We start from the raw sequence: 27,713 nt of genomic DNA on the forward strand, positions 1-27,713 counted from the left end.
TTCTACCCTCTTTTCCCTATATTACGGCGGTGGTAACGGGCCCTTAAGTGTACTAAGAAAGAGTCCAAAAGCCTAAACAAGACACGCTTCATAAAAAAAATAATTACTCTTTTCATGACTTGTCTAGATCATGCAGGACAGGTCCAGACTACGAACCCTTCCGAGGCACCTGCTCTCTAAAACACTTCCTGGGTGTGGAAATTGTCTCAATGTTTACATCTAGTTTGAGTTTTTGCCATTTAACTCTGTGACTTGATGAGGATTGCATAACAAGAAGTAAACATATACTTAACTAAACCAAATGGTGTTCATGCAAAATCTCATGACGCTGCAAGCAGGATTCGTACCTACGCGGGGAGACCCCATTGGATTTCAAGTCCAACGCCTTAACCACTCGGCCATCGCAGCTGCGTGAGTATGATGTCACAGTTGTCGTATACGAGCCATGCACTACTCACGTCAGGCCGAGACATAAAAAATAAAGTAACAGAAGGACGGGGCACGTACCAGCAGTGCCCTGTTGTCCTCACTTATTTTGCATGCTTTCATGCAATTAATAAAAATAGCAATACGCATCACTCAAAGTGAGTGACAGGGCACCGATGAGCGGTAATCAATCACTGCACATTTCTATCCTCGTTTCCCTATATTACGGCGGTGGCAACGGTCCCTTAAGTGTACTCAGAAAGAGTCCAAAAGCTTAAACAAGACACGCTTCATAAAAAAAAGTACTCTTTTCATGACTTGTCTAGATCAGGCAGGACAGGTCCAGACTACGAACCCTTCCGAGCCACCTGCTCTCTAAAACACTTCCTGGGTGTGGAAATTGTCTCAATGTTTACATCTAGTTTGAGTTTTTGCAGTTTAACTCTGTGACTTGATGAGGATTGCGTAATGAGAAGTGAACATTTACTTAACTTAACCAAATGGTGTTCATGCAAAATCATACTACGTTGCAAGCAGGACTCGAACCTACGTGGGGAAACCCCATAAGATTTCGAGTCCAACGCCTTAACCACTCGGCCATCGCAGCTGCATGAGTATGATGTCACTGTTGTCGTATACGAGCCATGCTCTGCTCATGTCAGGCGGAGACCAAAAAAATAAAGTAACGGAAGGACGGGGCACGTACCAGCAGTGCCCTGTTGTCCTCACTTATTTTGCATGCTTTCATACAATTAATAAAAATAGCAACATGCATCACTCAAAGTGAGTGAAAGGGCACAGATGAGTGGTAATCAATCACTGCATGTTTCTACCCACTTTTCCCTATCTTACGGCGGTGGTAACAGGCCCTTAAGTGTACTAAGAAAGAGTCCAAAAGCCTAAACAAGACATGCATCATAAAAAAAGCACTCTTTTCATGACTTGTCTAGATCAGGCAGGACAGGTCCAGACTACAAACCCTTCTGAGCCACCAGCTCTCTAAAACACTTCCTGGGTGTGGAAATTGTCTCAATGTTTACATCTAGTTTGAGTTTTTTCCATTTAACTCTGTAACTTGATGAGGATTGCGAACAAGAAGTGAACATTTCCTTAACTAAACCAAATGGTGTTCATGCAAAATCACACTACGCTGCAAGAAGGATTCGAACCTGCGCAGGGAAACCCCATTGGATTTCGAGTCCAACGCCTTAACCACTCGGCCATCGCAGCTGCATGAGTATGATGTCACTGTTGTCGTATACGAGCCATACTCTGCTCATGTCAGGCCGAGACCAAAAAATAAAGTAACAGAAGGACGGGGCACGTACCAGCAGTGCCCTGTTGTCCTCACTTATTTTGCATGCTTTCATACAATTAATAAAAATAGCAACATGCATCACTCAAAGTGAGTGAAAAGGCACAGATGAGTGGTAATCAATCATTGCGCATTTCTACCCTCTTTTCCCTATATTACGGCGGTGGTAACGGGCCCTTAAGTGTACTAAGAAAGAGTCCAAAGCCTAAACAAGACACGCTTCATAAAAAAATAATTACTCTTTTCATGACTTGTCTAGATCATGCAGGACAGGTCCAGACTACGAACCCTTCCGAGGCACCTGCTCTCTAAAACACTTCCTGGGTGTGGAAATTGTCTCAATGTTTACATCTAGTTTGAGTTTTTGCCGTTTAACTCTGTGACTTGATGAGGATTGCGTAACAAGAAGTAAACATTTACTTAACTAAACCAAATGGTGTTCATGCAAAATCTCATGACGCTGCAAGCAGGATTCGCACCTACGCGGGGAAACCCCATTGGATTTCAAGTCCACCGCCTTAACCACTCGGCCATCGCAGCTGCGTGAGTATGATGTCACAGTTGTCGTATACTAGCCATGCACTACTCACGTCAGGCCGAGACATAAAAAATAAAGTAACAGAAGGACGGGGCACGTACCAGCAGTGCCCTGTTGTCCTCACTTATTTTGCATGCTTTCATACAATTAATAAAATTAGCAATACGCATCACTCAAAGTGAGTGACAGGGCACCGATGAGCGGTAATCAATCACTGCACATTTCTATCCTCGTTTCCCTATATTACGGCGGTGGCAACGGGCCCTTAAGTGTACTCAGAAAGAGACCAAAAGCTTAAACAAGACACGCTTCATAAAAAAAAGTACTCTTTTCATGACTTGTCTAGATCAGGTAGGACAGGTCCAGACTACGAACCCTTCCGAGCCACCTGCTCTCTAAAACACTTCCTGGGTGTGGAAATTGTCTCAATGTTTACATCTAGTTTGAGTTTTTGCAGTTTAACTCTGTGACTTGATGAGGATTGCGTAATGAGAAGTGAACATTTACTTAACTTAACCAAATGGTGTTCATGCAAAATCTCATGCCGCTGCAAGCAGGATTCGAACCTACGTGGGGAAACCCCATTGGATTTCAAGTCCAACGCCTTAACCACTCGGCCATCGCAGCTGCGTGAGTATGAGGTCACTGTTGTCGTATACGAGCCATGCGCTACTCATGTCAGGTCGAGACCTAAAAAATAAAGTAACGGAAGGACGGGGCACATACCAGCAGTGCCCTATTGTCCTCACTTATTTCGAATACTTTCATACAATTAATAAAAATAGCAATATGCATCACTTAAAATGAGTGACAGGGCACAGATGAGCGGTAATCAATCACTGCACATTTCTACCCTCGTTTCCATATATTACGGCGGTGGCAACGGGCCCTTAAGTGTACTCAGAAAGAGTCCAAAAGCCTAAACAAGACACGCTTCATATAAAAAATTACTCATTTCGTAACTTGTCTAGATCAGGCAGGATAGGTCCAGACTACAAACCCTTCCGAGCCACCTGCTCTCTAAAACACTTCCTAGGTGTGGAAATTGTTTCAATGTTTACATCTAGTTTGAGTTTTTGCCATTTAACTCTGTGACTTGATGAGGATTGCGTAACGAGAAGTGAACATTTCCTTAACTAAACCAAATGGTGTTCATGCAAAATCTCATGACGCTACAAGCAGGATTCGAACCTACGCGGGGAAACCCCATTGGATTTCAAGTCCAACGCCTTAACCACTCGGCCATCGCAGCTGCGTGAGTATGATGTCACAGTTGTCGTATACGAGCCATGCACTACTCACGTCAGGCCTAGACATAAAAAATAAAGTAACAGAAGGACGGGGCACGTACCAGCAGTGCCCTGTTGTCCTCACTTATTTTGCATGCTTTGATACAATTAATAAAAATAGCAATACGCATCACTCAAAGTGAGTGACAGGGCACCGATGAGCGGTAATCAATCACTGCACATTTCTATCCTCGTTTCCCTATATTACGGCTTTGGCAACGGGCCCTTAAGTGTACTCAGAAAGAGTCCAAAAGCTTAAACAAGACACGCTTCATAAAAAAGTACTCTTTTCATGACTTGTCTAGATCAGGCAGGACAGGTCCAGGCTACGAACCCTTCCGAGCCACCTGCTCTCTAAAACACTTCCTGAGTGTGGAAATTGTCTCAATGTTTACATCTAGTATGAGGTTTTGCAGTTTAACTCTGTGACTTGATGAGGATTGCGTAATGAGAAGTGAACATTTACTTAACTAAACCAAATTGTGTTCATGCAAAATCTCATGCCGCTGCAAGCAGGATTCAAACCTACGCGGAGAAACCCCATTGGATTTCAAGTCCAACGCCTTAACCACTCGGCCATCGCAGCTGCGTGAGTATGATGTCACTGTTGTCGTATACGAGCCATGCGCTACGCATGTCAGGTCGAGACCTAAAAAATAAAGTAACGGAAGGACGGGGCACATACCAGCAGTGCCCGTTTGTCCTCACTTATTTCGCATACTTTCATACAATTAATAAAAATAGCAATATGCATCACTCAAAATGAGTGACAGGGCACAGATGAGCGGTAATCAATCACTGCACATTTCTACCCTCGTTTCTATATATTACGGCGGTGGCAACGGGCCCTTAAGTGTACTCAGAAAGAGTCCAAAAGCCTAAACAAGACACGCTTCATAAAAAAAATTACTCATTTCGTAACTTGTCTAGATCAGGCAGGATAGGTCCAGACTACAAACCCTTCCGAGCCACCTGCTCTCTAAAACACTTCCTAGGTGTGGAAATTGTTTTAATGTTTACATCTAGTTCGAGTTTTTGCCATTTAACTCTGTGACTTGATGAGGATTGCGTAACGAGAAGTGAACATTTCCTTAACTAAACCAAATGGTGTTCATGCAAAATCATACTACGCTGCAAGCAGGATTCGAACCTGCGCAGGGAAACCCCATAAGATTTTGAGTCCAACGCCCTAACCACTCGGCCATCGCAGCTGCATGAGTATGATGTCACTGTTGTCATATACGAGCCATGCTCTGCTCATGTCAGGCGGAGACCAAAAAAATAAAGTAACGGAAGGACGGGGCACGTACCAGCAGTGCCCTGTTGTCCTCACTTATTTTGCATGCTTTCATACAATTAATAAAAATAGCAACATGCATCACTCAAAGTGAGTGAAAGGGCACAGATGAGTGGTAATCAATCACTGCATGTTTCTACCCACTTTTCCCTATCTTACGGCGGTGGTAACAGGCCCTTAAGTGTACTAAGAAAGAGTCCAAAAGCCTAAACAAGACATGCATCATAAAAAAAAGCACTCTTTTCATGACTTGTCTAGATCAGGCAGGACAGGTCCAGACTACAAACCCTTCTGAGCCACCAGCTCTCTAAAACACTTCCTGGGTGTGGAAATTGTCTCAATGTTTACATCTAGTTTGAGTTTTTTCCATTTAACTCTGTAACTTGATGAGGATTGCGAACAAGAAGTGAACATTTCCTTAACTAAACCAAATGGTGTTCATGCAAAATCACACTACGCTGCAAGCAGGATTCGAACCTGCGCAGGGAAACCCCATTGGATTTCGAGTCCAACGCCTTAACCACTCGGCCATCGCAGCTGCATGAGTATGATGTCACTGTTGTCGTATACGAGCCATACTCTGCTCATGTCAGGCCGAGACCAAAAAATAAAGTAACAGAAGGACGGGGCACGTACCAGCAGTGCCCTGTTGTCCTCACTTATTTTGCATGCTTTCATACAATTAATAAAATAGCAACATGCATCACTCAAAGTGAGTGAAAAGGCACAGATGAGTGGTAATCAATCATTGCGCATTTCTACCCTCTTTTCCCTATATTACGGCGGTGGTAACGGGCCCTTAAGTGTACTAAGAAAGAGTCCAAAGCCTAAACAAGACACGCTTCATAAAAAAATAATTACTCTTTTCATGACTTGTCTAGATCATGCAGGACAGGTCAAGACTACGAACCCTTCCGAGGCACCTGCTCTCTAAAACACTTCCTGGGTGTGGAAATTGTCTCAATGTTTACATCTAGTTTGAGTTTTTGCCGTTTAACTCTGTGACTTGATGAGGATTGCGTAACAAGAAGTAAACATTTACTTAACTAAACCAAATGGTGTTCATGCAAAATCTCATGACGCTGCAAGCAGGATTCGAACCTACGCGGGGAAACCCCATTGGATTTCAAGTCCACCACCTTAACCACTCGGCCATCGCAGCTGCGTGAGTATGATGTCACAGTTGTCGTATACTAGCCATGCACTACTCACGTCAGGCCGAGACATAAAAAATAAAGTAACAGAAGGACGGGGCACGTACCAGCAGTGCCCTGTTGTCCTCACTTATTTTGCATGCTTTCATACAATTAATAAAAATAGCAATACGCATCACTCAAAGTGAGTGACAGGGCACCAATGAGCGGTAATCAATCACTGCACATTTCTATCCTCGTTTCCCTATATTACGGCGGTGGTAACGGGCCCTTAAGTGTACTCAGAAAGAGTCCAAAAGCTTAAACAAGACACGCTTCATAAAAAAAAGTACTCTTTTCATGACTTGTCTAGATCAGGTAAGACAGGTCCAGACTACAAACCCTTCCGAGCCACCAGCTCTCTAAAACACTTCCTAGGTGTGGAAATTGTTTCAATGTTTACATCTAGTTTGAGTTTTTGCCGTTTAACTCTGTGACTTGATGAGGATTGCGTAACAAGAAGTAAACATTTACTTAACTAAACCAAATGGTGTTCATGCAAAATCTCATGACGCTGCAAGCAGGATTCGAACCTACGCGGGGAAACCCCATTGGATTTCAAGTCTAACGCCTTAACCACTCGGCCATCGCAGCTGCGTGAGTATGATGTCACAGTTGTCGTATACGAGCCATGCACTACTCACGTCAGGCCGAGACATAAAAAATAAAGTAACAGAAGGACGGGGCACGTACCAGCAGTGCCCTGTTGTCCTCACTTATTTTGCATGCTTTCATACAATTAATAAAAATAGCAATATGCATCACTCAAAATGAGTGACAGGGCACAGATGAGCGGTAATCAATCACTGCACATTTCTACCCTCGTTTCCATATATTACGGCAGTGGCAACGGGCCCTTAAGTGTACTCAGAAAGAGTCCAAAAGCTTAAACAAGACACGCTTCATAAAAAAAATTACTCATTTCGTAACTTGTCTAGATCAGGCAGGATAGGTCCAGACTACAAACCCTTCCGAGCCACCTGCTCTCTAAAACACTTCCTAGGTGTGGAAATTGTTTCAATGTTTACATCTAGTTTGAGTTTTTGCCGTTTAACTCTGTGACTTGATGAGGATTGCGTAACAAGAAGTAAACATTTACTTAACTAAACCAAATGGTGTTCATGCAAAATCTCATGACGCTGCAAGCAGGATTCGAACCTACTCGGGGAGACCCCATTGGATTTCAAGTCCAACGCCTTAACCACTCGGCCATCGCAGCTGCGTGAGTATGATGTCACAGTTGTCGTATACGAGCCATGCACTACTCACGTCAGGCCGAGACATAAAAAATAAAGTAACAGAAGGACGGGGCACGTACCAGCAGTGCCCTGTTGTCCTCACTTATTTTGCATGCTTTCATGCAATTAATAAAAATAGCAATACGCATCACTCAAAGTGAGTGACAGGGCACCGATGAGCGGTAATCAATCACTGCACATTTCTATCCTTGTTTCCCTATATTACGGTGGTGGCAACGGTCCCTTAAGTGTACTCAGAAAGAGTCCAAAAGCTTAAACAAGACACACTTTATAAAAAAAAGTACTCTTTTCATGACTTGTCTAGATCAGGCAGGACAGGTCCAGACTACAAACCCTTCCGAGCCACCTGCTCTCTAAAACACTTCCTGGGTGTGGAAATTGTCTCAATGTTTACATCTAGTTTGAGTTTTTGCAGTTTAACTCTGTGACTTGATGAGGATTGCGTAATGAGAAGTGAACATTTACTTAACTTAACCAAATGGTGTTCATGCAAAATCTCATGCCGCTGCAAGCAGGATTCAAACCTACGTGGGGAAACCCCATTGGATTTCAAGTCCAACGCCTTAACCACTCGGCCATCGCAGCTGCGTGAGTATGATGTCACTGTTGTCGTATACGAGCCATGCGCTACTCATGTCAGGTCGAGACCTAAAAAATAAAGTAACGGAAGGACGGGGCACATACCAGCAGTGCCCTATTGTCCTCACTTATTTCACATACTTTCATACAATTAATAAAAATAGCAATATGCATCACTCAAAATGAGTGACAGGGCACAGATGAGCGGTAATCAATCACTGCACATTTCTACCCTCGTTTCCATATATTACGGCGGTGGCAACGGGCCCTTAAGTGTACTCAGAAAGAGTCCAAAAGCCTAAACAAGACACGCTTCATAAAAAAAATTACTCATTTCGTAACTTGTCTAGATCAGGCAGGATAGGTCCAGACTACAAACCCTTCCGAGCCACCTGCTCTCTAAAACACTTCCTAGGTGTGGAAATTGTTTCAATGTTTACATCTAGTTTGAGTTTTTGCCATTTAACTCTGTGACTTGATGAGGATTGCGTAACGAGAAGTGAACATTTCCTTAACTAAACCAAATGGTGTTCATGCAAAATCTCATGACGCTACAAGCAGGATTCGAACCTACGCGGGGAAACACCATTGGATTTCAAGGCCAACGCCTTAACCACTCGGCCATCGCAGCTGAATGAGTATGATGTCACAGTTGTCGTATACGAGCCATGAACTACTCACGTCAGGCCGAGACATAAAAAATAAAGTAACAGAAGGACGGGGCACGTACCAGCAGTGCCCTGTTGTCCTCACTTATTTTGCATGCTTTGATACAATTAATAAAAATAGCAATACGCATCACTCAAAGTGAGTGACAGGGCACCGATGAGCGGTAATCAATCACTGCACATTTCTATCCTCGTTTCCCTATATTACGGCGGTGGCAACGGGCCCTTAAGTGTACTCAGAAAGAGTCCAAAAGCTTAAACAAGACACGCTTCATAAAAAAAGTACTCTTTTCATGACTTGTCTAGATCAGGCAGGACAGGTCCAGACTACGAACCCTTCCGAGCCACCTGCTCTCTAAAACACTTCCTGAGTGTGGAAATTGTCTCAATGTTTACATCTAGTATGAGTTTTTGCAGTTTAACTCTGTGACTTGATGAGGATTGCGTAATGAGAAGTGAACATTTACTTAACTAAACCAAATGGTGTTCATGCAAAATCTCATGCCGCTGCAAGCAGGATTCAAAACTACGCAGGGAAACCCCATTGGATTTCAAGTCCAACGCCTTAACCACTCGGCCATCGCAGCTGCGTGAGTATGATGTCACTGTTGTCGTATACGAGCCATGCGCTACTCATGTCAGGTCGAGACCTAAAAAATAAAGTAACGGAAGGACGGGGCACATACCAGCAGTGCCCTGTTGTCCTCACTTATTTCGCATACTTTCATACAATTAATAAAAATAGCAATATGCATCACTTAAAATGAGTGACAGGGCACAGATGAGCGGTAATCAATCACTGTACAATTCTACCCTCGTTTCCATATATTACGGCGGTGGCAACGGGCCCTTAAGTGTACTCAGAAAGAGTCCAAAAGCCTAAACAAGACACGCTTCATAAAAAAATTACTCATTTCGTAACTTGTCTAGATCAGGCAGGATAGGTCCAGACTACAAACCCTTCCGAGCCACCTGCTCTCTAAAACACTTCCTAGGTGTGGAAATTGTTTCAATGTTTACATCTAGTTTGAGTTTTTGCCATTTAACTCTGTGACTTGATGAGGATTGCGTAACGAGAAGTGAACATTTCCTTAACTAAACCAAATGGTGTTCATGCAAAATCACACTAGGCTGCAAGCAGGATTCGAACCTGCGCAGGGAAACCCCATTGGATTTCGAGTCCAACGCCTTAACCACTCGGCCATCGCAGCTGCATGAGTATGATGTCACTGTTGTCGTATACGAGCCATGCTCTGCTCATGTCAGGCGGAGACCAAAAAAATAAAGTAACGGAAGGACGGGGCACGTACCAGCAGTGCCCTGTTGTCCTTCATTATTTTGCATGCTTTCATACAATTAATAAAAATAGCAACATGCATCACTCAAAGTGAGTGAAAGGGCACAGATGAGTGGTAATCAATCACTGCATGTTTCTACCCACTTTTCCCTATATTACGGCGGTGGTAACGGGCCCTTAAGTGTACTAAGAAAGAGTCCAAAAGCCTAAACAAGACACGCTTCATAAAAAAATAATTACTCTTTTCATGATTTGTCTAGATCATGCAGGACAGGTCCAGACTACGAACCCTTCCGAGGCACCTGCTCTCTAAAACACTTCCTGGGTGTGGAAATTGTCTCAATGTTTACATCTAGTTTGAGTTTTTGCCGTTTAACTCTTTGACTTGATGAGGATTGCGTAACAAGAAGTAAACATTTACTTAACTAAACCAAATGCTGTTCATGCAAAATCACACTACGCTGCAAGCAGGATTCGAACCTGCGCAGGGAAACCCCATTGGATTTCGAGTCCAACGCCTTAACCACTCGGCCATCGCAGCTGCGTGAGTATGATGTCACTGTTGTCGTATACGAGCCATGCGCTACTCATGTCAGGTCGAGACCTAAAAAATAAAGTAACGGAAGGACGGGGCACATACCAGCAGTGCCCTGTTGTCCTCACTTATTTCGCATACTTTCATACAATTAATAAAAATAGCAATATGCATCACTCAAAATGAGTGACAGGGCACAGATGAGCGGTAATCAATCACTGCACATTTCTACCCTTGTTTCTATATATTACGGCGGTGGCAACTGGCCCTTAAGTGTACTCAGAAAGAGTCCAAAAGCCTAAACAAGACACGCTTCATAAAAAAAATTACTCATTTCGTAACTTGTCTAGATCAGGCAGGATAGGTCCAGACTACAAACCCTTCCGAGCCACCTGCTCTCTAAAACACTTCCTAGGTGTGGAAATTGTTTCAATGTTTACATCTAGTTTGAGTTTTTGCCGTTTAACTCTGTGACTTGATGAGGATTGCGTAACAAGAAGTAAACATTTACTTAACTAAACCAAATGGTGTTCATGCAAAATCTCATGACGCTGCAAGCAGGATTCGAACCTACGCGGGGAGACCCCATTGGATTTCAAGTCCAACGCCTTAACCACTCGGCCATCGCAGCTACTTGAGTATGATGTCACAGTTGTCGTATACGAGCCATGCACTACTCACGTCAGGCCGAGACATAAAAAATAAAGTAACAGAAGGACGGGGCACGTACCAGCAGTGCCCTGTTGTCCTCACTTATTTTGCATGCTTTCATGCAATTAATAAAAATAGCAATACGCATCACTCAAAGTGAGTGACAGGGCACCGATGAGCGGTAATCAATCACTGCACATTTCTATCCTCGTTTCCCTATATAACGGCGGTGGCAACGGTCCCTTAAGTGTACTCAGAAAGACTCCAAAAGCTTAAACAAGACACGCTTCATAAAAAAAGTACTCTTTTCATGACTTGTCTAGATCAGGCAGGACAGGTCCAGACTACGAACCCTTCCGAGCCACCTGCTCTCTAAAACACTTCCTGGGTGTGGAAATTGTCTCAATGTTTACATCTAGTTTGAGTTTTTGCAGTTTAACTCTGTGACTTGATGAGGATTGCGTAATGAGAAGTGAACATTTACTTAACTTAACCAAATGGTGTTCATGCAAAATCTCATGCCGCTGCAAGCAGGATTCGAACCTACGTGGGGAAACCCCATTGGATTTCAAGTCCAACGCCTTAACCACTCGGTCATCGCAGCTGCGTGAGTATAATGTCACTGTTGTCGTATACGAGCCATGCGCTACTCATGTCAGGTCGAGACCTAAAAAATAAAGTAACGGAAGGACGGGGCACATACCAGCAGTGCCCTATTGTCCTCACTTATTTCGCATACTTTCATACAATTAATAAAAATAGCAATATGCATCACTCAAAATGAGTGACAGGGCACAGATGAGCGGTAATCAATCACTGCACATTTCTACCCTCGTTTCCATATATTACGGCGGTGGCAACGGGCCCTTAAGTGTACTCAGAAAGAGTCCAAAAGCCTAAACAAGACACGCTTCATAAAAAAAATTACTCATTTCGTAACTTGTCTAGATCAGGCAGGATAGGTCCAGACTACAAACCCTTCCGAGCCACCTGCTCTCTAAAACACTTCCTAGGTGTGGAAATTGTTTCAATGTTTACATCTAGTTTGAGTTTTTGCCATTTAACTCTGTGACTTGATGAGGATTGCGTAACGAGAAGTGAACATTTCCTTAACTAAACCAAATGGTGTTCATGCAAAATCTCATGACGCTACAAGCAGGATTCGAACCTACGCGGGGAAACACCATTGGATTTCAAGTCCAACGCCTTAACCACTCGGCCATCGCAGCTGCGTGAGTATGATGTCACAGTTGTCGTATACGAGCCATGAACTACTCACGTCAGGCCGAGACATAAAAAATAAAGTAACAGAAGGACGGGGCACGTACCAGCAGTGCCCTGTTGTCCTCACTTATTTTGCATGCTTTGATACAATTAATAAAAATAGCAATACGCATCACTCAAAGTGAGTGACAGGGCACCGATGAGCGGTAATCAATCACTGCACATTTCTATCCTCGTTTCCCTATATTACGGCGGTGGCAACGGTCCCTTAAGTGTACTCGGAAAGAGTCCAAAAGCTTAAACAAGACACGCTTCATAAAAAAAGTACTCTTTTCATGACTTGTCTAGATCAGGCAGGACAGGTCCAGACTACGAACCCTTCCGAGCCACCTGCTCTCTAAAACACTTCCTGAGTGTGGAAATTGTCTCAATGTTTACATCTAGTATGAGTTTTTGCAGTTTAACTCTGTGACTTGATGAGGATTGCGTAATGAGAAGTGAACATTTACTTAACTAAACCAAATTGTGTTCATGCAAAATCTCATGCCGCTGCAAGCAGGATTCAAACTTACGCGGAGAAACCCCATTGGATTTCAAGTCCAACGCCTTAACCACTCGGCCATCGCAGCTGCGTGAGTATGATGTCATTGTTGTCGTATACGAGCCATGCGCTACTCATGTCAGGTCGAGACCTAAAAAATAAAGTAACGGAAGGACGGGGCACTTACCAGCAGTGCCCTGTTGTCCTCACTTATTTCGCATACTTTCATACAATTAATGAAAATAGCAATATGCATCACTCAAAATGAGTGACAGGGCACAGATGAGCGGTAATCAATCACTGCACATTTCTACCCTCGTTTCTACATATTACGGCGGTGGCAACTGGCCCTTAAGTGTACTCAGAAAGAGTCCAAAAGCTTAAACAAGACACGCTTCATAAAAAAACAATTACTCATTTCGTAACTTGTCTAGATCAGGCAGGATAGGTCCAGACTACAAACCCTTCCGAGCCACCTGCTCTCTAAAACACTTCCTAGGTGTGGAAATTGTTTCAATGTTTACATCTAGTTTGAGTTTTTGCCATTTAACTCTGTGACTTGATGAGGATTGCGTAACGAGAAGTGAACATTTCCTTAACTAAACCAAATGGTGTTCATGCAAAATCATACTACGGTGCAAGCAGGATTCGAACCTGCGCAGGGAAACCCAATTGGATTTCGAGTCCAACGCCTTAACCACTCGGCCATCGCAGCTGCATGAGTATGATGTCACTGTTGTCGTATACGAGCAATGCTCTGCTCATGTCAGGCGGAGACTAAAAAAATAAAGTAACGGAAGGACGGGGCACGTACCAGCAGTGCCCTGTTGTCCTCGCTTATTTTGCATGCTTTCATACAATTAATAAAAATAGCAACATGCATCACTCAAAGTGAGTGAAAGGGCACAGATGAGTGGTAATCAATCACTGCATGTTTCTACCCACTTTTCCCTATATTACGGCGGTGGTAACAGGCCCTTAAGTGTACTATGAAAGAGTCCAAAAGCCTAAACAAGACATGCATCATAAAAAAAAGTACTCTTTTCATGACTTGTCTAGATCAGGCAGGACAGGTCCAGACTACAAACCCTTCCGAGCCACCAGCTCTCTAAAACACTTCCTGGGTGTGGAAATTGTCTCAATGTTTACATCTAGTTTGAGTTTTTTCCATTTAACTCTGTGACTTGATGAGGATTGCGAACAAGAAGTGAACATTTCCTTAACTAAACCAAATGGTGTTCATGCAAAATCACACTACGCTGCAAGCAGGATTCGAACCTGCGGAGGGAAACCCCATTGGATTTCGAGTCCAACGCCTTAACCACTCAGCCATCGCAGCTGCATGAGTATGATGTCACTGTTGTCGTATACGAGCCATACTCTGCTCATGTCAGGCCGAGACCAAAAAATAAAGTAACAGAAGGACGGGGCACGTACCAGCAGTGCCCTGTTGTCCTCACTTATTTTGCATGCTTTCAGACAATTAATAAAAATAGCAATACGCATCACTCAAAGTGAGTGACAGGGCACCGATGAGCGGTAATCAATCACTGCAGATTTCTATCCTCGTTTCCCTATTTTACGGCGGTGGCAACGGGCCCTTAAGTGTACTCAGAAAGAGTCCAAAAGCTTAAACAAGACACGCTTCATAAAAAAAAGTACTCTTTTCATGACTTGTCTAGATCAGGCAGGACAGGTCCAGACTACGAACCCTTCCGAGCCACCTGCTCTCTAAAACACTTCCTGAGTGTGGAAATTGTCTCAATGTTTACATCTAGTTTGAGTTTTTGCAGTTTAACTCTGTAACTTGATGAGGATTGCGAACAAGAAGTGAACATTTCCTTAACTAAACCAAATGGTGTTCATGCAAAATCACACTACGCTGCAAGCAGGATTCAAACCTGCGCAGAGAAACCCCATTGGATTTCAAGTCCAACGCCTTAACCACTCGGCCATCGCAGCTGCATGAGTATGATGTCACTGTTGTCGTATACGAGCCATACTCTGCTCATGTCAGGCCGAGACCAAAAAATAAAGTAACAGAAGGACGGGGCACGTACCAGCAGTGCCCTGTTGTCCTCACTTATTTTGCATGCTTTCATACAATTAATAAAAATAGCAACATGCATCACTCAAAGTGAGTGAAAAGGCACAGATGAGTGTTATTCAATCATTGCGCATTTCTACCCTCTTTTCCCTATATTACGGCGGTGGTAACGGGCCCTTAAGTGTACTAAGAAAGAGTCCAAAAGCCTAAACAAGACACGCTTCATAAAAAAATAATTACTCTTTTCATGATTTGTCTAGATCATGCAGGACAGGTCCAGACTACGAACCCTTCCGAGGCACCTGCTCTCTAAAACACTTCCTGGGTGTGGAAATTGTCTCAATGTTTACATCTAGTTTGAGTTTTTGCCGTTTAACTCTGTGACTTGATGAGGATTGCGTAACAAGAAGTAAACATTTACTTAACTAAACCAAATGGTGTTCATGCAAAATCACACTACGCTGCAAGCAGGATTCGAACCTGCGCAGGGAAACCCCATTCGATTTCGAGTCCAACGCCTTAACCACTCGGCCATCGCAGCTGCGTGAGTATGATGTCACTGTTGTCGTATACGAGCCATGCGCTACTCATGTCAGGTCGAGACCTAAAAAATAAAGTAACGGAAGGACGGGGCACATACCAGCAGTGCCCTGTTGTCCTCACTTATTTCGCATACTTTCATACAATTAATAAAAATAGCAATATGCATCACTCAAAATGAGTGACAGGGCACAGATGAGCGGTAATCAATCACTGCACATTTCTACCCTCGTTTCTATATATTACGGCGGTGGCAACTGGCCCTTAAGTGTACTCAGAAAGAGTCCAAAAGCCTAAACAAGACACGCTTCATAAAAAAAATTACTCATTTCGTAACTTGTCTAGATCAGGCAGGATAGGTCCAGACTACAAACCCTTCCGAGCCACCTGCTCTCTAAAACACTTCCTAGGTGTGGAAATTGTTTTAATGTTTACATCTAGTTTGAGTTTTTGCCATTTAACTCTGTGACTTGATGAGGATTGCGTAACGAGAAGTGAACATTTCCTTAACTAAACCAAATGGTGTTCATGCAAAATCATACTACGCTGCAAGTAGGATTCGAACCTGCGCAGGGAAACCCCATTGGATTTCGAGTCCAACGCCTTAACCACTCGGCCATCGCAGCTGCATGAGTATGATGTCACTGTTGTCGTATACGAGCAATGCTCTGCTCATGTCAGGCGGAGACCAAAAAAATAAAGTAACGGAAGGACGGGGCACGTACCAGCAGTGCCCTATTGTCCTCACTTATTTCGCATACTTTCATACAATTAATAAAAATAGCAATATGCATCACTCAAAATGAGTGACAGGGCACAGATGAGCGGTAATCAATCACTGCACATTTCTACCCTCGTTTCCATATAATACGGCGGTGGCAACGGGCCCTTAAGTGTACTCAGAAAGAGTCCAAAAGCCTAAACAAGACACGCTTCATAAAAAAAATTACTCATTTCGTAACTTGTCTAGATCAGGCAGGATAGGTCCAGACTACAAACCCTTCCGAGCCACCTGCTCTCTAAAACACTTCCTAGGTGTGGAAATTGTTTCAATGTTTACATCTAGTTTGAGTTTTTGCCATTTAACTCTGTGACTTGATGAGGATTGCGTAACGAGAAGTGAACATTTCCTTAACTAAACCAAATGGTGTTCATGCAAAATCTCATGACGCTACAAGCAGGATTCGAACCTACGCAGGGAAACACCATTGGATTTCAAGTCCAACGCCTTAACCACTCGGCCATCGCAGCTGCGTGAGTATGATGTCACAGTTGTCGTATACGAGCCATGAACTACTCACGTCAGGCCGAGACATAAAAAATAAAGTAACAGAAGGACGGGGCACGTACCAGCAGTGCCCTGTTGTCCTCACTTATTTTGCATGCTTTGATACGATTAATAAAAATAGCAATACGCATCACTCAAAGTGAGTGACAGGGCACCGATGAGCGGTAATCAATCACTGCACATTTCTATCCTCGTTTCCCTATATTACGGCGGTGGCAACGGTCCCTTAAGTGTACTCAGAAAGAGTCCAAAAGCTTAAACAAGACACGCTTCATAAAAAAAGTACTCTTTTCATGACTTGTCTAGATCAGGCAGGACAGGTCCAGACTACGAACCCTTCCGAGCCACCTGCTCTCTAAAACACTTCCTGAGTGTGGAAATTGTCTCAATGTTTACATCTAGTATGAGTTTTTGCAGTTTAACTCTGTGACTTGATGAGGATTGCGTAATGAGAAGTGAACATTTACTTAACTAAACCAAATTGTGTTCATGCAAAATCTCATGCCGCTGCAAGCAGGATTCAAACTTACGCGGAGAAACCCCATTGGATTTCAAGTCCAACGCCTTAACCACTCGGCCATCGCAGCTGCGTGAGTATGATGTCATTGTTGTCGTATACGAGCCATGCGCTACTCATGTCAGGTCGAGACCTAAAAAATACAGTAACGGAAGGACGGGGCACTTACCAGCAGTGCCCTGTTGTCCTCACTTATTTCGCATACTTTCATACAATTAATGAAAATAGCAATATGCATCACTCAAAATGAGTGACAGGGCACAGATGAGCGGTAATCAATCACTGCACATTTCTACCCTCGTTTCTATATATTACGGCGGTGGCAACTGGCCCTTAAGTGTACTCAGAAAGAGTCCAAAAGCTTAAACAAGACACGCTTCATAAAAAAAAATTACTCATTTCGTAACTTGTCTAGATCAGGCAGGATAGGTCCAGACTACAAACCCTTCCGAGCCACCTGCTCTCTAAAACACTTCCTAGGTGTGGAAATTGTTTCAATGTTTACATCTAGTTTGAGTTTTTGCCATTTAACTCTGTGACTTGATGAGGATTGCGTAACGAGAAGTGAACATTTCCTTAACTAAACCAAATGGTGTTCATGCAAAATCATACTACGGTGCAAGCAGGATTCGAACCTGCGCAGGGAAACCCCATTGGATTTCGAGTCCAACGCCTTAACCACTCGGCCATCGCAGCTGCATGAGTATGATGTCACTGTTGTCGTATACGAGCAATGCTCTGCTCATGTCAGGCGGAGACCAAAAAAATAAAGTAACGGAAGGACGGGGCACGTACCAGCAGTGCCCTGTTGTCCTCGCTTATTTTGCATGCTTTCATACAATTAAAAAAATAGCAACATGCATCACTCAAAGTGAGTGAAAGGGCACAGATGAGTGGTAATCAATCACTGCATGTTTCTACCCACTTTTCCCTATATTACGGCGGTGGTAACAGGCCCTTAAGTGTACTATGAAAGAGTCCAAAAGCCTAAACAAGACATGCATCATAAAAAAAAGTACTCTTTTCATGACTTGTCTAGATCAGGCAGGACAGGTCCAGACTACAAACCCTTCCGAGCCACCAGCTCTCTAAAACACTTCCTGGGTGTGGAAATTGTCTCAATGTTTACATCTAGTTTGAGTTTTTTCCATTTAACTCTGTGACTTGATGAGGATTGCGAACAAGAAGTGAACATTTCCTTAACTAAACCAAATGGTGTTCATGCAAAATCACACTACGCTGCAAGCAGGATTCGAACCTGCGCAGGGAAACCCCATTGGATTTCGAGTCCAACGCCTTAACCACTCGGCCATCGCAGCTGCGTGAGTATGATGTCACTGTTGTCGTATACGAGCCATGCGCTACTCATGTCAGGTCGAGACCTAAAAAATAAAGTAACGGAAGGACGGGGCACATACCAGCAGTGCCCTGTTGTCCTCACTTATTTTGCATGCTTTCAGACAATTAATAAAAATAGCAATACGCATCACTCAAAGTGAGTGACAGGGCACCGATGAGCGGTAATCAATCACTGCAGATTTCTATCCTCGTTTCCCTATATTACGGCGGTGGCAACGGGCCCTTAAGTGTACTCAGAAAGAGTCCAAAAGCTTAAACAAGACACGCTTCATAAAAAAAAGTACTCTTTTCATGACTTGTCTAGATCAGGCAGGACAGGTCCAGACTACGAACCCTTCCGAGCCACCTGCTCTCTAAAACACTTCCTGAGTGTGGAAATTGTCTCAATGTTTACATCTAGTTTGAGTTTTTGCAGTTTAACTCTGTAACTTGATGAGGATTGCGAACAAGAAGTGAACATTTCCTTAACTAAACCAAATGGTGTTCATGCAAAATCACACTACGCTGCAAGCAGGATTCAAACCTGCGCAGAGAAACCCCATTGGATTTCACGTCCAACGCCTTAACCACTCGGCCATCGCAGCTGCATGAGTATGATGTCACTGTTGTCGTATACGAGCCATACTCTGCTCATGTCAGGCCGAGACCAAAAAATAAAGTAACAGAAGGACGGGGCACGTACCAGCAGTGCCCTGTTGTCCTCACTTATTTTGCATGCTTTCATACAATTAATAAAAATAGCAACATGCATCACTCAAAGTGAGTGAAAAGGCACAGATGAGTGTTATTCAATCATTGCGCATTTCTACCCTCTTTTCCCTATATTACGGCGGTGGTAACGGGCCCTTAAGTGTACTAAGAAAGAGTCCAAAAGCCTAAACAAGACACGCTTCATAAAAAAATAATTACTCTTTTCATGATTTGTCTAGATCATGCAGGACAGGTCCAGACTACGAACCCTTCCGAGGCACCTGCTCTCTACAACACTTCCTGGGTGTGGAAATTGTCTCAATGTTTACATCTAGTTTGAGTTTTTGCCGTTTAACTCTGTGACTTGATGAGGATTGCGTAACAAGAAGTAAACATTTACTTAACTAAACCAAATGGTGTTCATGCAAAATCACACTACGCTGCAAGCAGGATTCGAACCTGCGCAGGGAAACCCCATTGGATTTCGAGTCCAACGCCTTAACCACTCGGCCATCGCAGCTGCGTGAGTATGATGTCACTGTTGTCGTATACGAGCCATGCGCTACTCATGTCAGGTCGAGACCTAAAAAATAAAGTAACGGAAGGACGGGGCACATACCAGCAGTGCCCTGTTGTCCTCACTTATTTCGCATACTTTCATACAATTAATAAAAATAGCAATATGCATCACTCAAAATGAGTGACAGGGCACAGATGAGCGGTAATCAATCACTGCACATTTCTACCCTCGTTTCTATATATTACGGCGGTGGCAACTGGCCCTTAAGTGTACTCAGAAAGAGTCCAAAAGCCTAAACAAGACACGCTTCATAAAAAAAATTACTCATTTCGTAACTTGTCTAGATCAGGCAGGATAGGTCCAGACTACAAACCCTTCCGAGCCACCTGCTCTCTAAAACACTTCCTAGGTGTGGAAATTGTTTTAATGTTTACATCTAGTTTGAGTTTTTGCCATTTAACTCTGTGACTTGATGAGGATTGCGTAACGAGAAGTGAACATTTCCTTAACTAAACCAAATGGTGTTCATGCAAAATCATACTACGCTGCAAGTAGGATTCGAACCTGCGCAGGGAAACCCCATTGGATTTCGAGTCCAACGCCTTAACCACTCGGCCATCGCAGCTGCATGAGTATGATGTCACTGTTGTGGTATACGAGCAATGCTCTGCTCATGTCAGGCGGAGACCAAAAAAATAAAGTAACGGAAGGACGGGGCACGTACCAGCAGTGCCCTGTTGTCCTCGCTTATTTTGCATGCTTTCATACAATTAATAAAAATAGCAACATGCATCACTCAAAGTGAGTGAAAGGGCACAGATGAGTGGTAATCAATCACTGCATGTTTCTACCCACTTTTCCCTATATTACGGCGGTGGTAACAGGCCCTTAAGTGTACTATGAAAGAGTCCAAAAGCCTAAACAAGACATGCATCATAAAAAAAAGTACTCTTTTCATGACTTGTCTAGATCAGGCAGGACAGGTCCAGACTACAAACCCTTCCGAGCCACCAGCTCTCTAAAACACTTCCTGGGTGTGGAAATTGTCTCAATGTTTACATCTAGTTTGAGTTTTTACCATTTAACTCTGTGACTTGATGAGGATTGCGAACAAGAAGTGAACATTTCCTTAACTAAACCAAATGGTGTTCATGCAAAATAACACTACGCTGCAAGCAGGATTCGAACCTGCGCAGGGAAACCCCATTGGATTTCAAGTCCAACGCCTTAACCACTCGGCCATCGCAGCTGCATGAGTATGATGTCACTGTTGTCGTATACGAGCCATACTCTGCTCATGTCAGGCCGAGACCAAAAAATAAAGTAACAGAAGGACGGGGCACGTACCAGCAGTGCCCTGTTGTCCTCACTTATTTTGCATGCTTTCAGACAATTAATAAAAATAGCAATACGCATCACTCAAAGTGTGTGACAGGGCACCGATGAGCGGTAATCAATCACTGCAGATTTCTATCCTCGTTTCCCTATATTACGGCGGTGGCAACGGGCCCTTAAGTGTACTCAGAAAGAGTCCAAAAGCTTAAACAAGACACGCTTCATAAAAAAAAGTACTCTTTTCATGACTTGTCTAGATCAGGCAGGACAGGTCCAGACTACGAACCCTTCCGAGCCACCTGCTCTCTAAAACACTTCCTGAGTGTGGAAATTGTCTCAATGTTTACATCTAGTTTGAGTTTTTGCAGTTTAACTCTGTGACTTGATGAGGATTGCGTAATGAGAAGTGAACATTTACTTAACTTAACCAAATGGTGTTCATGCAAAATCTCATGCCGCTGCAAGCAGGATTCGAACCTACGTGGGGAAACCCCATTGGATTTCAAGTCCAACGCCTTAACCACTCGGCCATCGCAGCTGCGTGAGTATGAGGTCACTGTTGTCGTATACGAGCCATGCGCTACTCATGTCAGGTCGAGACCTAAAAAATAAAGTAACGGAAGGACGGGGCACATACCAGCAGTGCCCTATTGTCCTCACTTATTTCGCATACTTTCATACAATTAATAAAAATAGCAATATGCATCACTTAAAATGAGTGACAGGGCACAGATGAGCGGTAATCAATCACTGCACATTTCTACCCTCGTTTCCATATATTACGGTGGTGGCAACGGGCCCTTAAGTGTACTCAGAAAGAGTCCAAAAGCCTAAACAAGACACGCTTCATATAAAAAATTACTCATTTCGTAACTTGTCTAGATCAGGCAGGATAGGTCCAGACTACAAACCCTTCCGAGCCACCTGCTCTCTAAAACACTTCCTAGGTGTGGAAATTGTTTCAATGTTTACATCTAGTTTGAGTTTTTGCCATTTAACTCTGTGACTTGATGAGGATTGCGTAAAGAGAAGTGAACATTTCCTTAACTAAACCAAATGGTGTTCATGCAAAATCTCATGACGCTACAAGCAGGATTTGAACCTACGCGGGGAAACCCCATTGGATTTCAAGTCCTACGCCTTAACCACTCGGCCATCGCAGCTGCGTGAGTATGATGTCACAGTTGTCGTATACGAGCCATGCACTACTCACGTCAGGCCGAGACATAAAAAATAAAGTAACAGAAGGACGGGGCACGTACCAGCAGTGCCCTGTTGTCCTCACTTATTTTGCATGCTTTGATACAATTAATAAAAATAGCAATACGCATCACTCAAAGTGAGTGACAGGGCACCGATGAGCGGTAATCAATCACTGCACATTTCTATCCTCGTTTCCCTATATTACGGCGGTGGCAACGGGCCCTTAAGTGTACTCAGAAAGAGTCCAAAAGCTTAAACAAGACACGCTTCATAAAAAAGTACTCTTTTCATGACTTGTCTAGATCAGGCAGGACAGGTCCAGGCTACGAACCCTTCCGAGCCACCTGCTCTCTAAAACACTTCCTGAGTGTGGAAATTGTCTCAATGTTTACATCTAGTTTGAGTTTTTGCAGTTTAACTCTGTAACTTGATGAGGATTGCGAACAAGAAGTGAACATTTCCTTAACTAAACCAAATGGTGTTCATGCAAAATCACACTACGCTGCAAGCAGGATTCAAACCTGCGCAGAGAAACCCCATTGGATTTCAAGTCCAACGCCTTAACCACTCGGCCATCGCAGCTGCATGAGTATGATGTCACTGTTGTCGTATACGAGCCATACTCTGCTCATGTCAGGCCGAGACCAAAAAATAAAGTAACAGAAGGACGGGGCACGTACCAGCAGTGCCCTGTTGTCCTCACTTATTTTGCATGCTTTCATACAATTAATAAAAATAGCAACATGCATCACTCAAAGTGAGTGAAAAGGCACAGATGAGTGTTATTCAATCATTGCGCATTTCTACCCTCTTTTCCCTATATTACGGCGGTGGTAACGGGCCCTTAAGTGTACTAAGAAAGAGTCCAAAAGCCTAAACAAGACACGCTTCCTAAAAAAATAATTACTCTTTTCATGATTTGTCTAGATCATGCAGGACAGGTCCAGACTACGAACCCTTCCGAGGCACCTGCTCTCTAAAACACTTCCTGGGTGTGGAAATTGTCTCAATGTTTACATCTAGTTTGAGTTTTTGCCGTTTAACTCTGTGACTTGATGAGGATTGCGTAACAAGAAGTAAACATTTACTTAACTAAACCAAATGGTGTTCATGCAAAATCACACTACGCTGCAAGCAGGATTCGAACCTGCGCAGGGAAACCCCATTGGATTTCAAGTCCAACGCCTTAACCACTCGGCCATCGCAGCTGCGTGAGTATGATGTCACTGTTGTCGTATACGAGCCATGCGCTACTCATGTCAGGTCGAGACCTAAAAAATAAAGTAACGGAAGGACGGGGCACATACCAGCAGTGCCCTGTTGTCCTCACTTATTTCGCATACTTTCATACAATTAATAAAAATAGCAATATGCATCACTCAAAATGAGTGACAGGGCACAGATGAGCGGTAATCAATCACTGCACATTTCTACCCTCGTTTCTATATATTACGGCGGTGGCAACTGGCCCTTAAGTGTACTCAGAAAGAGTCCAAAAGCCTAAACAAGACACGCTTCATAAAAAAAATTACTAATTTCGTAACTTGTCTAGATCAGGCAGGATAGGTCCAGACTACAAACCCTTCCGAGCCACCTGCTCTCTAAAACACTTCCTAGGTGTGGAAATTGTTTTAATGTTTACATCTAGTTTGAGTTTTTGCCATTTAACTCTGTGACTTGATGAGGATTGCGTAACGAGAAGTGAACATTTCCTTAACTAAACCAAATGGTGTTCATGCAAAATCATACTACGCTGCAAGTAGGATTCGAACCTGCGCAGGGAAACCCCATTGGATTTCGAGTCCAACGCCTTAACCACTCGGCCATCGCAGCTGCATGAGTATGATGTCACTGTTGTCGTATACGAGCAATGCTCTGCTCATGTCAGGCGGAGACCAAAAAAATAAAGTAACGGAAGGACGGGGCACGTACCAGCAGTGCCCTATTGTCCTCACTTATTTCGCATACTTTCATACAATTAATAAAAATAGCAATATGCATCACTCAAAATGAGTGACAGGGCACAGATGAGCGGTAATCAATCACTGCACATTTCTACCCTCGTTTCCATATATTACGGCGGTGGCAACGGGCCCTTAAGTGTACTCAGAAAGAGTCCAAAAGCCTAAACAAGACACGCTTCATAAAAAAAATTACTCATTTCGTAACTTGTCTAGATCAGGCAGGATAGGTCCAGACTACAAACCCTTCCGAGCCACCTGCTCTCTAAAACACTTCCTAGGTGTGGAAATTGTTTCAATGTTTACATCTAGTTTGAGTTTTTGCCATTTAACTCTGTGACTTGATGAGGATTGCGTAACGAGAAGTGAACATTTCCTTAACTAAACCAAATGGTGTTCATGCAAAATCTCATGACGCTACAAGCAGGATTCGAACCTACGCAGGGAAACACCATTGGATTTCAAGTCCAACGCCTTAACCACTCGGCCATCGCAGCTGCGTGAGTATGATGTCACAGTTGTCGTATACGAGCCATGAACTACTCACGTCAGGCCGAGACATAAAAAATAAAGTAACAGAAGGACGGGGCACGTACCAGCAGTGCCCTGTTGTCCTCACTTATTTTGCATGCTTTGATACAATTAATAAAAATAGCAATACGCATCACTCAAAGTGAGTGACAGGGCACCGATGAGCGGTAATCAATCACTGCACATTTCTATCCTCGTTTCCCTATATTACGGCGGTGGCAACGGTCCCTTAAGTGTACTCAGAAAGAGTCCAAAAGCTTAAACAAGACACGCTTCATAAAAAAAGTACTCTTTTCATGACTTGTCTAGATCAGGCAGGACAGGTTCAGACTACGAACCCTTCCGAGCCACCTGCTCTCTAAAACACTTCCTGAGTGTGGAAATTGTCTCAATGTTTACATCTAGTATGAGTTTTTGCAGTTTAACTCTGTGACTTGATGAGGATTGCGTAATGAGAAGTGAACATTTACTTAACTAAACCAAATTGTGTTCATGCAAAATCTCATGCCGCTGCAAGCAGGATTCAAACTTACGCGGAGAAACCCCATTGGATTTCAAGTCCAACGCCTTAACCACTCGGCCATCGCAGCTGCGTGAGTATGATGTCATTGTTGTCGTATACGAGCCATGCGCTACTCATGTCAGGTCGAGACCTAAAAAATAAAGTAACGGAAGGACGGGGCACTTACCAGCAGTGCCCTGTTGTCCTCACTTATTTCGCATACTTTCATACAATTAATGAAAATAGCAATATGCATCACTCAAAATGAGTGACAGGGCACAGATGAGCGGTAATCAATCACTGCACATTTCTACCCTCGTTTCTATATATTACGGCGGTGGCAACTGGCCCTTAAGTGTACTCAGAAAGAGTCCAAAAGCTTAAACAAGACACGCTTCATAAAAAAAAATTACTCATTTCGTAACTTGTCTAGATCAGGCAGGATAGGTCCAGACTACAAACCCTTCCGAGCCACCTGCTCTCTAAAACACTTCCTAGGTGTGGAAATTGTTTCAATGTTTACATCTAGTTTGAGTTTTTGCCATTTAACTCTGTGACTTGATGAGGATTGCGTAACGAGAAGTGAACATTTCCTTAACTAAACCAAATGGTGTTCATGCAAAATCATACTACGGTGCAAGCAGGATTCGAACCTGCGCAGGGAAACCCCATTGGATTTCGAGTCCAACGCCTTAACCACTCGGCCATCGCAGCTGCATGAGTATGATGTCACTGTTGTCGTATACGAGCAATGCTCTGCTCATGTCAGGCGGAGACCAAAAAAATAAAGTAACGGAAGGACGGGGCACGTACCAGCAGTGCCCTGTTGTCCTCGCTTATTTTGCATGCTTTCATACAATTAATAAAAATAGCAACATGCATCACTCAAAGTGAGTGAAAGGGCACAGATGAGTGGTAATCAATCACTGCATGTTTCTACCCACTTTTCCCTATATTACGGCGGTGGTAACAGGCCCTTAAGTGTACTATGAAAGAGTCCAAAAGCCTAAACAAGACATGCATCATAAAAAAAAGTACTCTTTTCATGACTTGTCTAGATCAGGCAGGACAGGTCCAGACTACAAACCCTTCCGAGCCACCAGCTCTCTAAAACACTTCCTGGGTGTGGAAATTGTCTCAATGTTTACATCTAGTTTGAGTTTTTTCCATTTAACTCTGTGACTTGATGAGGATTGCGAACAAGAAGTGAACATTTCCTTAACTAAACCAAATGGTGTTCATGCAAAATCACACTACGCTGCAAGCAGGATTCGAACCTGCGCAGGGAAACCCCATTGGATTTCGAGTCCAACGCCTTAACCACTCGGCCATCGCAGCTGCATGAGTATGATGTCACTGTTGTCGTATACGAGCCATACTCTGCTCATGTCAGGCCGAGACCAAAAAATAAAGTAACAGAAGGACGGGGCACGTACCAGCAGTGCCCTGTTGTCCTCACTTATTTTGCATGCTTTCAGACAATTAATAAAAATAGCAATACGCATCACTCAAAGTGAGTGACAGGGCACCGATGAGCGGTAATCAATCACTGCAGATTTCTATCCTCGTTTCCCTATATTACGGCGGTGGCAACGGGCCCTTAAGTGTACTCAGAAAGAGTCCAAAAGCTTAAACAAGACACGCTTCATAAAAAAAAGTACTCTTTTCATGACTTGTCTAGATCAGGCAGGACAGGTCCAGACTACGAACCCTTCCGAGCCACCTGCTCTCTAAAACACTTCCTGAGTGTGGAAATTGTCTCAATGTTTACATCTAGTTTGAGTTTTTGCAGTTTAACTCTGTAACTTGATGAGGATTGCGAACAAGAAGTGAACATTTCCTTAACTAAACCAAATGGTGTTCATGCAAAATCACACTACGCTGCAAGCAGGATTCAAACCTGCGCAGAGAAACCCCATTGGATTTCAAGTCCAACGCCTTAACCACTCGGCCATCGCAGCTGCATGAGTATGATGTCACTGTTGTCGTATACGAGCCATACTCTGCTCATGTCAGGCCGAGACCAAAAAATAAAGTAACAGAAGGACGGGGCACGTACCAGCAGTGCCCTGTTGTCCTCACTTATTTTGCATGCTTTCATACAATTAATAAAAATAGCAACATGCATCACTCAAAGTGAGTGAAAAGGCACAGATGAGTGTTATTCAATCATTGCGCATTTCTACCCTCTTTTCCCTATATTACGGCGGTGGTAACGGGCCCTTAAGTGTACTAAGAAAGAGTCCAAAAGCCTAAACAAGACACGCTTCATAAAAAAATAATTACTCTTTTCATGATTTGTCTAGATCATGCAGGACAGGTCCAGACTACGAACCCTTCCGAGGCACCTGCTCTCTAAAACACTTCCTGGGTGTGGAAATTGTCTCAATGTTTACATCTAGTTTGAG

General features: G+C 43.5%; 33 non-coding genes across 33 annotated transcripts; all 33 read right to left on the bottom strand.

Moving 5' to 3' along the window:
• Window positions 1-326: 326 nt before the first annotated feature.
• Window positions 327-408, bottom strand: TRNAS-UGA (transfer RNA serine (anticodon UGA)). The gene has a single exon. It is a non-coding gene; the product is annotated as a tRNA-Ser (tRNA).
• Window positions 409-951: 543 nt separating this feature from the next.
• Window positions 952-1,033, bottom strand: TRNAS-CGA (transfer RNA serine (anticodon CGA)). The gene has a single exon. It is a non-coding gene; the product is annotated as a tRNA-Ser (tRNA).
• A 541-nt stretch (window positions 1,034-1,574) lies between these two features.
• On the bottom strand, window positions 1,575-1,656 carry TRNAS-CGA (transfer RNA serine (anticodon CGA)). Its single transcript has one exon. It is a non-coding gene; the product is annotated as a tRNA-Ser (tRNA).
• A 1,168-nt stretch (window positions 1,657-2,824) lies between these two features.
• Window positions 2,825-2,906, bottom strand: TRNAS-UGA (transfer RNA serine (anticodon UGA)). The gene has a single exon. It is a non-coding gene; the product is annotated as a tRNA-Ser (tRNA).
• A 543-nt stretch (window positions 2,907-3,449) lies between these two features.
• TRNAS-UGA (transfer RNA serine (anticodon UGA)) lies at window positions 3,450-3,531 on the bottom strand. The gene has a single exon. It is a non-coding gene; the product is annotated as a tRNA-Ser (tRNA).
• Window positions 3,532-4,697: 1,166 nt separating this feature from the next.
• TRNAL-CAA (transfer RNA leucine (anticodon CAA)) lies at window positions 4,698-4,779 on the bottom strand. The gene has a single exon. It is a non-coding gene; the product is annotated as a tRNA-Leu (tRNA).
• Window positions 4,780-5,321: 542 nt separating this feature from the next.
• Window positions 5,322-5,403, bottom strand: TRNAS-CGA (transfer RNA serine (anticodon CGA)). The gene has a single exon. It is a non-coding gene; the product is annotated as a tRNA-Ser (tRNA).
• A 1,167-nt stretch (window positions 5,404-6,570) lies between these two features.
• On the bottom strand, window positions 6,571-6,652 carry TRNAS-UGA (transfer RNA serine (anticodon UGA)). The gene has a single exon. It is a non-coding gene; the product is annotated as a tRNA-Ser (tRNA).
• A 543-nt stretch (window positions 6,653-7,195) lies between these two features.
• On the bottom strand, window positions 7,196-7,277 carry TRNAS-UGA (transfer RNA serine (anticodon UGA)). Its single transcript has one exon. It is a non-coding gene; the product is annotated as a tRNA-Ser (tRNA).
• A 543-nt stretch (window positions 7,278-7,820) lies between these two features.
• TRNAS-UGA (transfer RNA serine (anticodon UGA)) lies at window positions 7,821-7,902 on the bottom strand. The gene has a single exon. It is a non-coding gene; the product is annotated as a tRNA-Ser (tRNA).
• Window positions 7,903-9,693: 1,791 nt separating this feature from the next.
• On the bottom strand, window positions 9,694-9,775 carry TRNAS-CGA (transfer RNA serine (anticodon CGA)). The gene has a single exon. It is a non-coding gene; the product is annotated as a tRNA-Ser (tRNA).
• Window positions 9,776-10,320: 545 nt separating this feature from the next.
• Window positions 10,321-10,402, bottom strand: TRNAS-CGA (transfer RNA serine (anticodon CGA)). Its single transcript has one exon. It is a non-coding gene; the product is annotated as a tRNA-Ser (tRNA).
• Window positions 10,403-10,945: 543 nt separating this feature from the next.
• Window positions 10,946-11,027, bottom strand: TRNAS-UGA (transfer RNA serine (anticodon UGA)). The gene has a single exon. It is a non-coding gene; the product is annotated as a tRNA-Ser (tRNA).
• A 1,167-nt stretch (window positions 11,028-12,194) lies between these two features.
• On the bottom strand, window positions 12,195-12,276 carry TRNAS-UGA (transfer RNA serine (anticodon UGA)). The gene has a single exon. It is a non-coding gene; the product is annotated as a tRNA-Ser (tRNA).
• A 1,169-nt stretch (window positions 12,277-13,445) lies between these two features.
• Window positions 13,446-13,527, bottom strand: TRNAS-CGA (transfer RNA serine (anticodon CGA)). The gene has a single exon. It is a non-coding gene; the product is annotated as a tRNA-Ser (tRNA).
• A 542-nt stretch (window positions 13,528-14,069) lies between these two features.
• On the bottom strand, window positions 14,070-14,151 carry TRNAS-CGA (transfer RNA serine (anticodon CGA)). The gene has a single exon. It is a non-coding gene; the product is annotated as a tRNA-Ser (tRNA).
• Window positions 14,152-14,692: 541 nt separating this feature from the next.
• TRNAS-UGA (transfer RNA serine (anticodon UGA)) lies at window positions 14,693-14,774 on the bottom strand. The gene has a single exon. It is a non-coding gene; the product is annotated as a tRNA-Ser (tRNA).
• A 544-nt stretch (window positions 14,775-15,318) lies between these two features.
• On the bottom strand, window positions 15,319-15,400 carry TRNAS-CGA (transfer RNA serine (anticodon CGA)). Its single transcript has one exon. It is a non-coding gene; the product is annotated as a tRNA-Ser (tRNA).
• Window positions 15,401-15,943: 543 nt separating this feature from the next.
• TRNAS-CGA (transfer RNA serine (anticodon CGA)) lies at window positions 15,944-16,025 on the bottom strand. Its single transcript has one exon. It is a non-coding gene; the product is annotated as a tRNA-Ser (tRNA).
• A 543-nt stretch (window positions 16,026-16,568) lies between these two features.
• Window positions 16,569-16,650, bottom strand: TRNAS-UGA (transfer RNA serine (anticodon UGA)). The gene has a single exon. It is a non-coding gene; the product is annotated as a tRNA-Ser (tRNA).
• Window positions 16,651-17,818: 1,168 nt separating this feature from the next.
• On the bottom strand, window positions 17,819-17,900 carry TRNAS-CGA (transfer RNA serine (anticodon CGA)). The gene has a single exon. It is a non-coding gene; the product is annotated as a tRNA-Ser (tRNA).
• A 541-nt stretch (window positions 17,901-18,441) lies between these two features.
• On the bottom strand, window positions 18,442-18,523 carry TRNAS-CGA (transfer RNA serine (anticodon CGA)). The gene has a single exon. It is a non-coding gene; the product is annotated as a tRNA-Ser (tRNA).
• Window positions 18,524-19,691: 1,168 nt separating this feature from the next.
• Window positions 19,692-19,773, bottom strand: TRNAS-CGA (transfer RNA serine (anticodon CGA)). Its single transcript has one exon. It is a non-coding gene; the product is annotated as a tRNA-Ser (tRNA).
• Window positions 19,774-20,316: 543 nt separating this feature from the next.
• On the bottom strand, window positions 20,317-20,398 carry TRNAS-CGA (transfer RNA serine (anticodon CGA)). Its single transcript has one exon. It is a non-coding gene; the product is annotated as a tRNA-Ser (tRNA).
• A 542-nt stretch (window positions 20,399-20,940) lies between these two features.
• Window positions 20,941-21,022, bottom strand: TRNAS-UGA (transfer RNA serine (anticodon UGA)). Its single transcript has one exon. It is a non-coding gene; the product is annotated as a tRNA-Ser (tRNA).
• A 542-nt stretch (window positions 21,023-21,564) lies between these two features.
• TRNAS-UGA (transfer RNA serine (anticodon UGA)) lies at window positions 21,565-21,646 on the bottom strand. The gene has a single exon. It is a non-coding gene; the product is annotated as a tRNA-Ser (tRNA).
• A 1,165-nt stretch (window positions 21,647-22,811) lies between these two features.
• On the bottom strand, window positions 22,812-22,893 carry TRNAS-UGA (transfer RNA serine (anticodon UGA)). The gene has a single exon. It is a non-coding gene; the product is annotated as a tRNA-Ser (tRNA).
• A 544-nt stretch (window positions 22,894-23,437) lies between these two features.
• Window positions 23,438-23,519, bottom strand: TRNAS-UGA (transfer RNA serine (anticodon UGA)). Its single transcript has one exon. It is a non-coding gene; the product is annotated as a tRNA-Ser (tRNA).
• Window positions 23,520-24,062: 543 nt separating this feature from the next.
• TRNAS-CGA (transfer RNA serine (anticodon CGA)) lies at window positions 24,063-24,144 on the bottom strand. The gene has a single exon. It is a non-coding gene; the product is annotated as a tRNA-Ser (tRNA).
• Window positions 24,145-24,687: 543 nt separating this feature from the next.
• On the bottom strand, window positions 24,688-24,769 carry TRNAS-UGA (transfer RNA serine (anticodon UGA)). The gene has a single exon. It is a non-coding gene; the product is annotated as a tRNA-Ser (tRNA).
• A 1,168-nt stretch (window positions 24,770-25,937) lies between these two features.
• Window positions 25,938-26,019, bottom strand: TRNAS-CGA (transfer RNA serine (anticodon CGA)). Its single transcript has one exon. It is a non-coding gene; the product is annotated as a tRNA-Ser (tRNA).
• Window positions 26,020-26,561: 542 nt separating this feature from the next.
• Window positions 26,562-26,643, bottom strand: TRNAS-CGA (transfer RNA serine (anticodon CGA)). Its single transcript has one exon. It is a non-coding gene; the product is annotated as a tRNA-Ser (tRNA).
• A 541-nt stretch (window positions 26,644-27,184) lies between these two features.
• Window positions 27,185-27,266, bottom strand: TRNAS-UGA (transfer RNA serine (anticodon UGA)). Its single transcript has one exon. It is a non-coding gene; the product is annotated as a tRNA-Ser (tRNA).
• Window positions 27,267-27,713: the final 447 nt, after the last annotated feature.

The sequence above is a fragment of the Lissotriton vulgaris genome, chromosome 11, assembly GCF_964263255.1.
Source record: "Lissotriton vulgaris chromosome 11, aLisVul1.2, whole genome shotgun sequence".
Taxonomy (NCBI): domain Eukaryota; kingdom Metazoa; phylum Chordata; class Amphibia; order Caudata; family Salamandridae; genus Lissotriton; species Lissotriton vulgaris.